The following is a 10698-nucleotide window of genomic DNA, read 5'->3' on the forward strand; positions in this document are numbered from 1 at the left end:
CACCAGGCCAGAAACCTCATCAAAACCAAGCTGTCTCAATGCAGCAACTCAAGTCGCGTAACAAACACAACTTTCAAAACGTCAGCATTTTAAAATGAAATTTAAAGGCACAGTGCAGCTCACAGCCTTCGTTTGCGTTTTTGTTGCAGCTGAGTGACATTTACAGTTCAAAAATCCTCCTATGGTAGTAAAACAAACCCAAGGGATCTCTGGGCTGCCTACTGCATTTGCCGGGTTTGCAGACCCTTGATTTTTACACCCACCTGCCTGAGGTATGACTAAAAGCCCAGGGGCTCCGTGCACTTGGATTTGACAAGTCAGTACCTTTAATAATGATTGTAACAAAGGTATGTTTCTGAACATTGAACAAGAGCAAGAGATACAGAGTAATCCTACATACAATGGGACGCATGTTTGTAAACATAGTTAAACAAAAAAATACAAATCACAAAAGCCATTATCAGCGTTTACCTTATGCATCATGAAAGTAAACATACTAACAAATAATGACACTTTCCGGAATGTAATACTGAATTTGGTCTTTTGTGTACATAGCGAAGATGATATAACCGTTCAAAGCTCATCAAAATGATCAAACCAATGACAGACAGAAAAATGGTATGTACAAAATCAGACGCCAAAACAGCAATGGCCCAGCGGCAAAATGTGTCCCAAGTGGAAAAGCAAACCCACCCAGACATGAAATTGTTATCAAACAAAAAGTATTTACATTACACAATTGTCACAAACTGAAATAAGGCACACTCACAATTCCAGTAGTGACATGAACAGTGGGAATAATTATGTTGTATTCCCAATACTAATTCAGCCCCACCCCACCCCACCAATTATCTTGACACCCAAGTCAGGGACTCCACCAAAATTCGGCTTTCCGTTCATGCTGCTGCTGATTTCGTGTGTGTATCTGCATGTATCGCATTTACGAAAAGTTGTGAGATGTAATGATTTCTCATTACACCCAGTGGTAAGGAAACATGAATACGTTGACCTTTTTCACGACAGACAGATAACTACAGCCTTTACTTGTATGTAGATTGATGTTTTCCCTTTTTATATTCCTTTTAAAATTGATAAATATTTTTAAACCCTTCTCGGAACAGCTTTCGCAATTCATGTCCCCCCACAGGCGCCGGACTATTCTGAATAACAGCGACTGCTCAAAGACAACAGCAGACAATGATGAACTCGAAATGCCTGGAATCTGTGTTGCCTGTATCAATGCAAACTCGCCTGCATGATCACATTTCTGTATTGTCATGTACATTCTTACAACCCCGGATACAAAAACAAAAAACAAAAACAGAAAATGAACAGTCACACCTTAAAAAAAACCATGGCTTTAATTTAAATGTAGCAGCATTAACACTAAATGTTTGTTATAATGGCTTATGCAGTAAAACTATTACATATCTGATTATTCTTGTTCACCTATTTCGTTTCTTCTTACCCACGAGATATAGAATACATTCTATATATCTCTATGCCTCTACCCCTGTGCGTGTGTATTGTATGTGCCTCTTGTTTTATTGTCTGGGCACAGGAGGCGGCGCCTTCTGCTCTCAGTGTCAAGTTTCCATAGGCCGGCCGAGGGAAGTGTTTAACTGACCGTATCAAGCACTCGCTTTTCGTGCATTCCGAACGCGTGTACTGAGTGACTGACAGGAGCTCAAGTTCTCCCTCCCTTAAAAATAAGGGAGTCTGCCGCGACCGCGCCGCGCCTGAACTGTATAATTATGAGCCTTGTCACAGTACAGTGTACACGAGAGACTGCATTGCCCGTGCGTTGAGCAGAGAAAGTAGGTCATTCTCAGCTGACTATTTAGCGCGGTCAGATTTTAGTTTTCTTCTATATTCCTTTCCACTTTTGCTGGGGTACTGGCCGATAGAGTTAATCGTTTTCCCCATGTGTGTGGGGACCTGTAAGGAATTCGAAGCGGCAACGGACCAGATAGGCCTTTGTTCTACTCCCCCCCCCCCCTCCCGAAACATCCGTCCGAGATGGTGGCTACTGACTGGACTTGCAACTTTCTCAACTTGTACAGTACGAACTGCAGTGACTCGAATTTGAGTTTTGGGATTTCTCTTGCTCTACCTTTTCTGATAATTGTTTACTTAGCTCGTGTTTAGATGCAAATACATACTGTCTCTTTACATTTAGTCAAGTTTTGACTAAATGTTTTAACATAGAGGGGGAATCGAGACGAGTGTCGTGGTGTGTGTGTGTGTGTGTGTGTGTGTGTGTGTGTATACTCAGAACTCAGAACTCATTTAATTGTCATAAAAACACAGTAAAGGGTTTATCAGACACGAAGTGGATATTTGTAAAGACAAGAAGAAATATCGTCCATGGAGCAGTGATTACAACATGTGTTATGTATCTGTAGTTATGTCATTATTGCGTATAATCATGCAGTTGTATACAAATTCAGCAAGTTGTTGCTGTGTGCGTGTGCATGTGTGTGTGTGTAGAGCGATTCAGACCAAACTACTGAACCGATCTTTATGAAATTTTACATGAGAGTTCCTGGGTATGATATCCCCGGACGTTTTGTTTTTTTCGATAAATACTTTGATGACGTCATATCCGGCTTTTGTAAAAGTTGAGGCGGCACTGTCACCCCTCATTTTTTCAATCAAATTAATTGAAATTTTAGTCAAGCAATCTTCGACAAAGGCCGGCCTTCGGTATTGCATTTCAGCTTGGTGGCTTGAAAATTAATTATTGACTTTGGCCATTAAAAATCTGAAAATTGTAAAAAAAATAATTGTTTTAAATAACGATCCAAATTTACGTTCATCTATTTATTCTTCATCATTGTTCGATCAAAAAAACATATATAAATATGTTATATATTTGGATTAAAAACAAGCTCTGAAAATTAAAAATATAAAAATTATGATCAAAATTACATTTTTTAAATCATCTTTCATCTTATTCCTTGTTGGTTCCTGATTCCAAAAACATAGAGATATATATGATATGTGGGATTAAAAACACGCTCAGAAAGTTAAAACGAAGAGAGGTGCAGAAAAGCGTGCTATCCTTCTTAGCGCAACTACTACCCCGCTCTTCTTGTCAATTCCACTGCCTTTGCCACGAGCGGTGGACTGACGACGTACGATGCTACGAATATACGGTCTTGCTGAAAAATTGCATTGCGTTCAGTTTCATTCTGTGAGTTCGACAGCTTGACTAAATGTTGTATTTTCGCCATACGCGACTTGTTTTGTTTTAGGATCGATTTTGATAATGATTGAGAAAGGAGAATAGCCGGTGTTAGTTTTACAGTCGGTTTTATGAAGTTTGAGAAAGAAGTGCGTGGTTTTTACCCTCTTTCGTTTTCCTTCCCCTTCTTTAGTTTGATTATTGTGCTATATTTTCCTGCTTCTACACACACACACACACACACACACTACACACACTGACACACACAACACACACACACACACACACACACACACACACACACACAAATCGAATCTAAAACTACTAAAGAGCCGAAATGGCTGCACTCTAACTCATCTTTGATCTCCCAAAAACAAATCAATCAATCATTCACACATGGATCAGAGGCAGTGATATGGCTGACAGAGAAGCAAAAGAGGCTGTTACAGATCAAGCAGCATTTCATGACAATAAAATTTAACTAAGACGGAGCAAAACACCAAAATGGCCAAAGTTAGTTATCTGGCGTCACTGGGACCGGGCAGCAGAATTAAAAATAGAAGGCAATGCTCATGGTTGGCTTATCTGCCCGACAAACAAACAAAAACAGGCCTTCACTCCCACCTCCCTCCTTTAAATTACGTCGCAGCAATCGCACGGATGGATGCGCTCACAAGTGCTTTCCCCGTCTCTGTGAATGTGAAAAGTTTATATCTTTTTTACACCTCTTTGACCGCTGCCAATCACTCCAACAAGACTTCCGCAACCTACACACCACAGGAGCTCCTGTGCTACACACCCTTGTCAACGAACACAAACTGAAAACCCCATGAGTTTTTTTTTTTTAGATAAACATTGCACGCTTCAATGGAAGCTAGCATACACCCTGTGTCTCTCAATTATATAAGGCTGAAATAGGATATCGTGTTTATAAAAACCTGATCTCTGTTCCTCCTTCCACCCCTCAATACTCTCTCACGCCGAGCTTTTTCTTCTTCATTGTATTATTTTTCCAGTTATGTATTTACTTACCTATTCAGCCACAAATATAACAATATTCCACATAAAAAAAAATAAAAAATAAGCCTACAAAACCGCTCCAGTCCAACCATATTCCGCGTACACAATCTTCACTTCCATCCCCATTTTGAAACATCGCAACAGACTTCCAGATATGATTATAACACGACCATATGTGTTCTCTGGTTGCATGTTTGTTCAGTGTCTTGTCCCCACATAAAGCATATTAACTCTACCTGTCCTAAAGCCAGTTGCAGTTCTAAGAGGACGTAAAACTAGTTATCATCACACACACACACACAACACACACACACACACACACACACACACACACACACACACACACACACACACACACACATATATATATATAAAAAAATCCCATGTATGTTTTATGATTGTTGTTTTGGTCTGAATACAATTTGGAATCTTACTACACTCATAGACCTATATTAATACAGGTCCCTGCTACAGTACTCTTGTTGATTTTACATTTAAGTTGTTGTCAGAAGTATTTTGTTCGTCGGTTCGTGTCTGGTGCGTGTGGTTTGAATGCCGCCCTGACAAAATTAATGTCTTTTAAAAACACATTCACGGTAACATCTTCGACGCAGACACAGACAGTTAGGAAGGGCTCCTAATATGGACCACTTTTTGTTTCATGCTGATAACTAGCTTGTTTTCTTGCGAAGAAGTTTCATTTTGTGTTTGGTAGTCCTCTCTTAGGTTGGCCGTTAGGCCTAATTAGAGTGAAATAGCTTTGATAGACATTCAGCAAAAATTAAATACATACAAAATCACAAATGGTACATATTAGGAGCCTGGGCGCCTAATATGGACCAGTGAAGCGGCCTTCACGAATCACTGTAAAAAAAAAGCCCCCTATACTTCAAAATAGCATGATACAACTTAGTGTACAAGTCAGACTAATTCAAATATGCTTTAGATTGATCTGTTTCGGGTTGATGAGAGCATTATTTGAAGAACACCAGGAAACTAAAGAAGCTTATCAAAAACAGAGTGAAAATAAGTAAAATTATCAACTTGCACGAAAAGAAGACTTTTTGTTATTTTTTTTTTAAACTGATCTCGAGGGCTAGTAATAGGTTATTTCCAGCAAGCTTCTTAATGAATTAATGAAAAAAGCCTTTAGCTTCTTTTTCTTCGATTTGTTGAAGGTGGTCCATATTTTAGGGGACTCGCACATACTTTGAGATTTTGCTATTGATTTTTTGTTTGAAGTAGAAACTTGGGGTCAACACTGCTAAAATGTAACAAATGCCTTAGCTGTCATAGCAATTTTTGTGTGAAAGCTTTGGCTGTGAACAGAAACGAGTCCGTTTTAGGCAGCACATTTAGAGTGAACGCTGCCAAAAGTGAAAAAAAGAGAAAAAGCCTAACAGTTTTGAGATTTGTGTTTCTGCAACTGTTTTGACATGTGCAAGTTATCCAGAGAGGGTGAATACAGCGATGACTTTGTCCGCACGTCGCTGGGCATATCAGCGCAGTTCAACGTTGCCAGAGACCAAAGAAGCGCTTTACTCAGGTCGCAGCGCGCGTCGGCTCACTGGAGGAATGTTTGAAAACTATCTGTGCTCGACTGCCAGCAGACCACAGGCACATTACACCCACTAAAGTTTGGACTTGTACTGGCAGAGAGCGAATGCAAATTCTTGTAGGCATACACAGACGCAACATAGCATATACAGACAATAACACCCACAACACTTCAACAGCATATGAAAGGAATAACAAGTCGCGTAAGGCGAAAATACAACATTTAGTCAAGTAGCTGTCGAACTCACAGAATGAACGCAATGCCATTTTTCAGCAAGACCGTATACTCGTAGCATCGTCAGTCCACCTCTCATGGCAAAGGCAGTGAAATTGACAAGAAGAGCGGGGTAGAAGTTGCGCTAAGAAGGATAGCACGCTTTTCTGTACCTCTCTTTGTTTTAAGTTTCTGAGCGTGATTTTAATCCAAACATATCATATCTATATGTTTTTGGAATCAGGAACCGACAAGGAATAAGATGAAAGTGTTGTTAAATTGATTTCGACAATTTAATTTTGATAATAATTTTTATATATTTAATTTTCAGAGCTTGTTTTTAATCCGAATAGAACATATTTATATGTTTTTGGAATCAGCAAATGATGGAGAATAAGATAAACGTAAATTTGGATCGTTATATACATTTTTATTTTTTTTTACAATTTTCAGATTTTTAATGACCAAAGTCATAAATCAATTTTTAAGCCACCAAGCTGAAATGCAATACCGAAGTCCGGGCTTCGTCGAAGATTACTTGACCAAAATTTCAACCAATTTGGTTGAAAAATGAGAGCGTGACAGTGCCGCCTCAACTTTCACGAAAAGCCGGATATGACGTCATAGAAGACATTTATCAAAAAAATGAAAAAAAATATGGGGATTTCATACCCAGGAACTCTCATGTCAAATTTCATAAAGATCGGTCCAGTAGTTTAGTCTGAATCGCTCTACACACACACACAGACAGACACACACACACACACACACACACACACACACACACACACACACACACACACACACGCACGCACGCACATACACCACGACCCTCGTCGCGATTCCCCCTCTACGTTAAAACATTTAGTCAAAACTTGACTAAATGTAAAAATAAATCCGCAAATCGCGCACAATACACCAGTTAGAAAAACAAGGAGTACCAAAGCGGCGTGCTGAGAAACTAAACTGACTCAGAGACTGAAAAGAAACATTTATCACACGATGTGGATAGCAAACATTAAAATAAAACAGATAAGTCAAGCAAAAAATAAACACAAATATCGAAAACACAATAAACAAAGGTAAAGAAAACGAGTCGCGTAAGGCGAAAATACAACATTAATTTTAGTCAAGTAGCTGTCGAACTCACAGAATGAAACTGAACGCAATGCAACGCAGCAAGACCGCATTCTCGTAGCATCGTCAGTCACCCGCTCACGGCAAAGACAGTGAAATTGACAAGAAGAGCGGGGTAGCAGTTGCGCTCAGAAGGATAGCACGCTTTTCTGTACCTCTCTTTGTTTTAACTTTCTGAGCGTGTTTTTAATCCAAACATATCATATCTATATGTTTTTGGAATCAGGAACCGACAAGGAATAAGATGAAAGTGTTTTTAAATTGATTTCGAAAATGTAATTTTCATATTAATTTTTATATATTTAATTTTCAGAGCTTGTTTTTAATCCAAATATAACATATTTATATGTTTTTGGAATCAGCAAATGATGGAGAATAAGATGAATGTAAATTTGGATCGTTTTTAAAAAAAAATATTTTTTTTACAATTTTCAGATTTTTAATGACCAAAGTCATTAATTAATTTTTAAGCCACCAAGCTGAAATGCAATACCGAAGTCCGGGCTTCGTCGAACATTACTTGATCAAAATTTCAACCAATTTGGTTGAAAAATGAGGGCGTGACAGTGCCGCCTCAACTTTCACGAAAAGCCGGATATGACGTCATCAAAGACATTTATCAAAAAAATGAATAACGTATGGGGATATCATACCCAGGAACTCTCATGTCAAATTTCATAAAGATCGGTCCAGTAGTTTAGTCTGAATCGCTCTACACACACACACAGACAGACACACACACACACACACACACACACACACGCACATACACCACGACCCTCGTCTCGATTCCCCCCTCTACGTTAAAACATTTAGTCAAAACTTGACTAAATGTAACAAAAAGAGATGCTTGCCGACAGTCAGTGTGTGAGTGCGTGGTTTGTGCGTCAGCGGGGTGTGTGTGTGTGTGTGTGTGTGCGCGCGTGCATGCGTGCGTAGGCTACGTTCTTGCGTGTGTGCGTTCGAATGAGAAAGAAGAGAGAGAGAGGATTGAAGAATGAGGTCACGCTCTCTGTCACATGAATACATATACACACACTGAAGGCTACCTCGGACACGAACACTTGCCAACACTGACTGTGGTTGGACATGCTTTTAAAATGGAATATTTTTTCGACATGATTTCTGGACATACGAATCCCGCTGTGTTGCCTACTGATGTTGCGAATGATGAAGGTTTTGAGTTGACTGACCTTGAGGATGTATTGCATCAGGCGTTTATCGTCTCAAATTATATCCTTGCTACTTTTCAGGACGGTCAACTAATAATAATAATAATACGAATATTTATAACGCGCACATATCTCACCAACAGGCGACTCAAGGCGCACATACACTCATTCACACACACGGAGACTTAAAGTCACTAGCACACACACACCATCAACCATTAAAATATGTACAGTTATTCAGGGTGGGATGGGGTGGGCAGTGTAGAATGCATGGATTATTTGGAAAAAAGGAATGTCTTGAGTGCAGATTTGAATGATTCGAGGGACTGTTGTTGACGGAGGGGGAGAGGTAGTGTGTTCCATTGGCTAGGTGCTTGGAAAGAAAATGAGCATTCATGGTAACTTGGATAGTCAAAGTTTTTATTTGTTTGATTCCCATCAAAGAAACAGAAATGGTAACCATTCTTCAAATGGCGCTGCAGTTTTGATGTCATCAAGTTAATTCCTTTGCAGAATTGATTGATTTTCTCAAAAGCCATTATCAATGTGTTTATCAATTAACACCTGTTCATTTCTGTCCAACTGCAATGCAAACTCAATGTGGAGGAAACAAGGATTCATTACAAACAAGTCATCCCTGTACATCAACAGATTTATGTACCTCAATCAATACTGCTGGTATGAGTGACAGGAATCTAAAAGAAACAAGTCGCGTAAGGCGAAAATACAATATTTAGTCAAGTAGCTGTCGAACTCACAGAATGAAAGTGAACGCAACGCAACGCAGCAAGACCGTATACTCGTAGCATCGTCACTCCACCGCCCGTGGCAAAGGCAGTGCACGTGGAATTGACAAGAAGAGCGGGGTATTCGTTGCGCTGAGAAGGATAGCACGCTTTTCTGTACCTCTCTTCGTTTTAACTTTCTGAGCGTGTTTTTAATCCAAACATATCATATCTATATATTTTTGGAATCAGGAACCGACAAGGAATAAGATGAAAGTGTTTTTAAATTGATTTCGAAAAAAAAAATTTGATAATAATTTTTATATATTTAATTTTCAGAGCTTGTTTTTAATCCGAATATAACATATTTATATGTTTTTGGAATCAGCAAATGATGGAGAATAAGATAAATGTAAATTTGGATCGTTTTATAAATTTTTATTTTTTTTTTACAATTTTCAGATTTTTAATGACCAAAGTCATTAATTAATTTTTAAGCCACCAAGCTGAAATGCAATACCGAACCCCGGGCTTCGTCGAAGAGTACTTGACCAAAATTTCAACCAATTTGGTTGAAAAATGAGGGCGTGACAGTGCCGCCTCAACTTTCACGAAAAGCCGGATATGACGTCATCAAAGACATTTATCAAAAAAATGAAAAAAACGTTCGGGGATTTCATACCCAGGAACTCTCATGTCAAATTTCATAAAGATCGGTCCAGTAGTTTAGTCTGAATCGCTCTACACACACACACACACACACACGCACACACACACACACACACGCACGCACATACACCACGACCCTCGTTTCGATTCCCCCTCGATGTTAAAATATTTAGTCAAAACTTGACTAAATATAAAAACAACCAAACGCAAATGTACTACTACTTCTACGACTCGTTTGAATGTAAAACAGAAATGTAACACTGTCTGTGACGTGACAATGACGGTTCTACGACTCGTTTGAATGACGGTATAGATCGAACCTTAACCCACAACTACGAAAATTTGTGTCAGACTTTTTTGAACAGGAAAATATGCCTCTGTTCAACAGTAACCAACACATGGAAGATGTTTTTGAAACTTACAGAAATGTAACACTAGCCTATCTGTGACAATGTTGCTTTTGAATTGAACCCACATTTGTTGAACAGGAGAGAATGTTCCTGTTCAACAGTGCCCAAAACACTGAATCTGACGTTTTTGAATCTTTTCTGTCATCTAACTGAATCTGACGTTTTTGAATCTTTTCTGTCATCTAACCCAATTGCTCATGACTTCATCGATCTTGAACATGCCTACTTTTCAAAGAAAGACAGACAAAGCGAAATCTGCATGTTAGCCATCTGCCTGAAATGGTCAATGCACTTTTGTAAAATTGTCACAGCTGTTATATGCACTTTTGTGAAATGGTCAGTGCTGTTGTGCACTTATGCAAAACTTGGTGCTGTGCTGTTAACATTTGAACAAAATGCATTTTGTACAAATGTTTAGTGCAACTTGCTACTATATAATCGCTGTATGCGCTTTGTGGTAATAATGCACTTTTGTCAAAAGTTTGCGCTAAATGTTGGCACTATGCATCATTGTTGGAGCACCCTCCTGTAGTAGATGCACCATGCATAAAAATGTACTGTGAAATGTTTCGTGTAAATTATTGTCACAATAATGTATTTGTTCTGT

Source organism: Littorina saxatilis, linkage group LG8 (genome assembly GCF_037325665.1).
Source record: "Littorina saxatilis isolate snail1 linkage group LG8, US_GU_Lsax_2.0, whole genome shotgun sequence".
Taxonomy (NCBI): Eukaryota; Metazoa; Mollusca; class Gastropoda; order Littorinimorpha; family Littorinidae; genus Littorina; species Littorina saxatilis.